A 6,487-nucleotide genomic window follows, 5' to 3' on the forward strand; every position below is an offset into this window, starting at 1 on the left:
TCTAAAGATCACATAAAAAAATTATCATGGACGTTATGCGAACAAAACGTAAAACTCGCATACGCAAGTCTAGCGCACAAAAACCAAAATGTTACATTCTACCTTCCCTAAAAAAAATTTTGCCCTCAAAATTTCCTTTACCTATAAATAGGTGAGGATAGTCTGCTCGCATCTCGTCTTTTAGCTCCCAAGTATGCCCAGCTTCAGCGTTGCGTCCCCTTGCTACTTTGACCAAAGAAACCATTTTGCCTTGTAGCTACTTATCACTCTTATCGACGATCTCGACCGGTGTTGCCGGGTATGTTAGATCATTCTGCAATTGTATAGTCTCAGATCGCAAGACATGACTCTCATCGGAATTATATTTCTTAAGCTGAGAGACATAAAAAACATCATGAAGGTTGGACAGGAAAGGTGGAAGAGCTATTTGATATGCGACTGGACCGACTCTCCTAAGGATCTGAAAAGGACCCACGTACCTAGGGATTACCTTTTTGGTTCTAAGGGTGCCACTTATACCGATGGTAGGACTTGCTTTTCCTAAATTCTAAAGGCTTATGTCTATTATTGGCATAGCTATTTTGTCGACTCTGTGCTATCTGAATCTTCTCATGAATCTTCTTTATCTGAGCGGTTGTTTCCTACACCAAATATGGACTCAACGCACTATATTTTTCTCCTTGGTGCCAACATAGTAGAGATTGACACCATCGTCCATAAAGAGCTTCAAATGGAGCCATTCCAATACTCTGGTGATAATTGTTGTTGTAGGTAAATTCCACCAACAGCAATTGCTTGTCCCAGTTTCCATGTTGTTCTATTACACATGATCTTAACATATCTTCTAATGTTTGAATCGTTGGTTCTGATTACCCATCTTTCTATGGGTGATAAGTTGTACTTAGATGCAGCTTTGTGCCAAAAGCTTTCTGAAAATTTCCCTAAAACCTTGATGTAAACCTCGAATCCCCGTCAAAAACAATTGAAGAAAGCATTCCATGCAGTTGCACCATTTCTTGAATGTATAAACTCGCAAGCTTTTCCAATGTATAGCATCAATGCCCAGCCGACGTCCTCGGTAATCCAGTGACAAAATTCATGGTGATTCTCTTCCATTTCCATTGAGGAACTTTGATAAACCCCAATTTTAGGGTTTATCTTGTGTTGAATTTAGTGGATTTTATTAACTTATCTCACATTTATTCAATGAAATAGCATGATTTTGTGAATTTCTCCTAAATTGCGCTTAAGATTAAAAACATGCTTTTTAGGCTCTTAAATTACTAAATTTAATTTACTTTAATTCCATTCGATGTCTTGATGTGTTTGATGAAGTGATTTCAGGTTTAGAAGGCAAAGATTGGATTGAAAGATTGAAGAAAAAAGTATGTAAAAATGGAGAATTCATGAAGAAATGAAGTTTGAAAATCTGCTCAGTTTCGCGTACACGTGACCAGAAATTTCGTCAAGCAATGCGTACGCGTGTCCCACGCGTATGAGTGACATGTAGCACGTGACTTCATTAATGAAAACGTGGCTGGCGATTTCTAGACCATTCAAGCCAATATCCAACTCATTTCTGAAGTATTTGAGGCAGAATTCAAGAAGGAACAATGGGGGAGCAATTATGTTAGGTTAGAAACATGTTTTAGGGTAGTTTTATATGGACAGAGAAGTTCCATCTTCTCTCTAGAATTAGGATTCTTAGATTGATTTTCTCTTTAATTTTAGATTTTAATCATGTTTTAGTGTAGTTCCCTTTACATTCTCATGCTCTAGTAGTTTAATTTTCTTAGTTCTTCTTGTTAATTTCTCATTTGAGCTACTTTTTAGTTTTATGAACTCTTGTTAATTTCAATTTCATTTAATGCAATTTGATATTTTATGTTCTTTTAATACTTGTTTGAGTTATTGTTGTTATTTTTTTTGCATTTGGTAGTAGTAGATTTCATTATTATTGTAATTTAATATACTTTTCTTTTTATGCACACTGAGTGTTTGATAAAATGCTTGGCTTAGTTCTAGAGTAGATTTTGAGCATTCTTAGCTTAGAATGAGAAATTAGACAATTTTGAGTCATTAATACCCAACTTATGCTGGTGATCTAGAGTTGTTAGTTAATCTTGTTTCCATTGATGCTACTTATGGATTGGGATTAACTAGGTCTATTTGACTTTCTCCCAATATGGGGATAACTTAATAGGCTTAACTCTTGGTAATTATCATGTTATGATTAATGACAAGGACAGAAAACCTTGATTCTCAATTCTTGCCATGAATGCCTCTTTAGCATTTGTCATCTTTAGTTGTTTGCCTTACTTTCTTGTCATTTAGATTATAGTCTTCTTATATGCAAGCCCCCATGAATGTCATAACCGATAACACACATACCTCACTGCAATTCCTTTGAGTGACGACCCGAGATCTAATACTCTCGGTATTTTTATTGTTTTGCACTTGTGACAAACAAAACTAAACTCTGATGCGAGTTACTTGTTGATTTGGAACTATACTTGCAACGAAGCAATTCTTTTATTGAGAAGAAATTCCAAACCGATGATTGGCTAACATCGAATTTTTGGTGCCGTTACCGGAGAATTGTAACGTGTGCTTGTTGTTAGTTATTGTTCATATGTGAATATTGTGAATAGTTTGATTTTTGCTTGTTTTTTCTAGTTTTAGGAGTTTGTTTTCCTTCTTTCTTGTTAGCTTTTTTTTTATTTTCTCTTTTCACTATGAATTCTCACCCTTTTGGCTATGAGTGTGGTTACAATATTGTTGTAGAAAATGGAAGTTTCAATGGAGGTTTGCATCAAGGATTCAGAAATTAAAGGTGGGAGGAGCCTCAATCATATAGACAATCTTCTTGCAACAACCTCCTCCGATTTCTTATGGTTACACTCCGACTCCTAATGCATACCAATCTAATGGATGTGGTGGACCTCCTTGTGGTTGTCAACCATAACCACCATATACCTATGACCCCCTTCCTCAACATAGCTTTGAACAAACTTACCCATAAGTCCCATACCACCAAACACCTCTATATGATCCTAACCCAAACCCACCATACCAACAACCATATGAACCATATTTAGAGCCACCACCATTCCAACATCAATACTCCTAAGAATTACCATCTCCATGTACACCACCTCAATACTCTCAATAAGATGAACCACCTTCCAATTATGACACCCTTCTTCCACAAAATGAACCTTCTTTTTCACCACCCTCTTCAATGAAAGATGATTTCCAACCGTTAATTCAAAAACAACAAGAGCTTCGGACTTTTTTATAAAAGCAAGAAGAAGAACAAAGAGAGCTTTAATATATTCTCCAAAGGCAAGAAACCATAATGGCCACCTTAACCAAAGCCGTTCACCACTTAATCTCCCTACGTTCATGTGCTCAAAGTACTCCTATTGACGAATGTGGAGGATCAACCAAAGAGCATAGTGAGGAAGTGAACTTGGAGCTTCAAGAAATAGAAGAGGAGTTGAAGCAAGAATTGCAACAAAAGGAGGAAGTTGAGATAATTGAGCCGGAAGGAGCGGTTAAAGAATTAAGAGAGGTTGATCGAGAATTGGATTCAATCATTGATAAATTTTTGTCCACACTAACTAATCACCTCAATGATCTTGTTGAACCTTCTTCCGTTGAGCTTAAAAGTGATGTTAAGGAGGGTGCGCAACCTCCAAAGCATATGGTGAATGATGAAGAATTAGAAGAAGTTGATTAAGCAACAAATCCTCCTCTTGGTGATAATTCTACACCAACGCATGATCTTTTTGAGTTTGAGAAGTCTTCTTCCATTGAAATTAAGGTTGATGTTAAGATAGGTTCTACATTACCTCCGAGTTGTGACATGAAGAATGGAGAAGATTTAGAAGAGGTTGGTGAGAAGGTGATTGAATATGAAGAACCTTGTCAAGTAGTGGACATAGAAGATACTTGTCAAGAGGTGGAGGTAATCAAGGAAGAGCACAAGAGAGTGAAACTTACAAGACCATTGGAAACATCCCTTCCTAAGTCACCATCATCCATTACATCATTCAAGTGGGTAAGATTCATATCTCTAAGCTTTCTTATTCCGTTTGAATATGGTTTGCTTGAAATGGATGGTCAACTTAGAGTTCTTTGTGGAATGGAAAGCAAGAAAGAGTTGGTTAGTGGTGGCAACATAATTCAAGGTTCATTATGGTTGAGTCATCACGGTTTAAGTTCAAAGGTTGGTGTAGTACTCAATTGAGAGGATCTAGGAGAGTTTGGTGCTTAAATGAGAATTCACAAGTCTTGTCACCCGGATTGAACTATGGTAATCAACAAGAAGACGAGTGCAAAAACAAGGTTTGGGACCCCAGAATTCACTTCAACAATCAACAACTTTGGGGTCTTGTCACTTGTTTAAATTTGCTTGAAAGCTTTGTGCACATTATTTGGGATCCCGGTGGACATTGGATATACAAGCATTGGTGGGGATTCAAAGAAGAATTCAAGCATAAGCCACCTTGACAAGGACCCCATCAATTGTCCAACTTAAGGACAATAAACAAAAGTGCTAGGTGGGAGATACCCCATCATGGTAAAATTTTTCCACTTTTTCCTTTGTTTATATTGGTAAATAAGTTGAATTTTCTTTTTTAGTTAGGTTTATTTAGTTTTAAATGGTAGTTTAGCTTGTTTGATGATGTTTGGTAATGCTTTGGTAGCTTATTAGCTTCTAAAGAAAAAGTGCGAGAGAGGGGTCATGCGTACGCTTGACCCACGCGTACACGTGAAACCCCAGAATCTGATCGTGTCAGGATCGTGCGAAGATTGTGCCATCGCATGGTCCAAACAGGAAGTTGTGCCAGGACCGTGTGGAAAGTGTGCGTCTAGCACAAATTCATCACATGCGTACGCGTGACCCACGCGTATGTGTCACCTTCTGTTTTTACTAGTCCCGCGTATGCGTGGCCCACGCGTACGCATCACTTTCCATTTTCCCATAGCGCGTGTACGCGTGACCTTCCGTGTCATGCATACGCGTCACACCTCTGTTCACATACTCTCCTTTTCTTCTCTTCTCTCCATTTCTTTTCTTCTTTTCTCTTCTCTTTCCTTCTTTCAACCATCATTCACCGCCACCATTTGCCTTCCACCATCATCTCCTTTAGTTAGTTAATTAGTTTGTTAATTATTTAATTAGTTAATTAGTTAGTTAGTTTAATTTTCTGTTTTAGATGATAAGTGTTGGATTGTTAATTTGATTTACCAATTTTGTTGAGATATTGCTACTGATTATTGGTATGATGCTATTTTGTCATCGTTATTGTGAATATTCATTGTTGGATTTCTTTATTGAGGTTACAATTTATTACTTGATTTTGAGTTCTTCATGCTTAATATTTGTGAATACCAAGTATATGTGAATTGCCTTCAAAGCATTCTAAATCTTTTGAATTGCATGATTTGGCCACCCATGTGATTTAAGTTCTTTAACCATGACTAGGGAATTTCTTGATAGTTGATGATGTGCATTTATCTCAATACATTATGTTGCTTGATCATATGCATCCATATGTTATGCTTATGCCTTAACGACATGTTAATCCTTAATTGTTTAACTATTTGCTCTACACACACTTTAAACTAGTTATTTTGACATAATGCTTCGTTTTTTAAATTGGATTGTAAGCTCACTTAGGGATATCTTTTTGAAATTCTCAAGCTATATGGACCATGCTTGCTATGTGATCGATTTTCACCTTTATTTCTTTTTTTCTAAGTTGCATAGCACCCATGTTTTTCCACTTTATGTCAATTAGGTGATGCAAACAACAAAAATTCAAAATGTGTCATTGATTGATGTGTGAGTTCCATATTTTCTTTGGTTTATTAAATTCTCTTGTACATCAACCAATTTCTATTCATTATCCAATTCACAATCACTTGATTCTTGCTTGAATGCTTTCATACTTCTTTATTACTTTTTTTATTTGTCTTAAACTACAAGTTTTCTTTGAAGTATTTCAAGCACACTAGAATGAGTGAAGTGCATACTTCTTTTTGTATAATTGTGACATAGTTTTCAATGCTAGTATGTGTGTTCTAAACCACATGCAACTTAGAACTCACACATTATTTTCTTTAATGTCACAAACTAATTCACTCACTTCATTTTAGTGATCATCACTTTATTCCAACAATCTATGCTTCCTTGCTTTTGCATTTACTCGTCATACTATCATGTTTTCTATCTTTCAGGATGATTCACCATAAGCAAAAAGAAAAGCAAAATAAATAACATGCAGCGACCGGTTGATCCACCAGCTGAGAGTGGAAATTCATGAAGTCGCCGTATCCCCTTGCTTATCTTTGAATGCATCAAAGATGGTGCAAACTTTTAAGTGTCGAGAGGTCGTCCGACCAATCGGCATATTTTTGGCTGAAAATTTCTAATCTAAACACTTTCAGATTTCATTTTTTTCTTCTATTACCATGT

Source organism: Arachis ipaensis, chromosome B10 (genome assembly GCF_000816755.2).
Source record: "Arachis ipaensis cultivar K30076 chromosome B10, Araip1.1, whole genome shotgun sequence".
NCBI classification, from domain to species: Eukaryota; Viridiplantae; Streptophyta; class Magnoliopsida; order Fabales; family Fabaceae; genus Arachis; species Arachis ipaensis.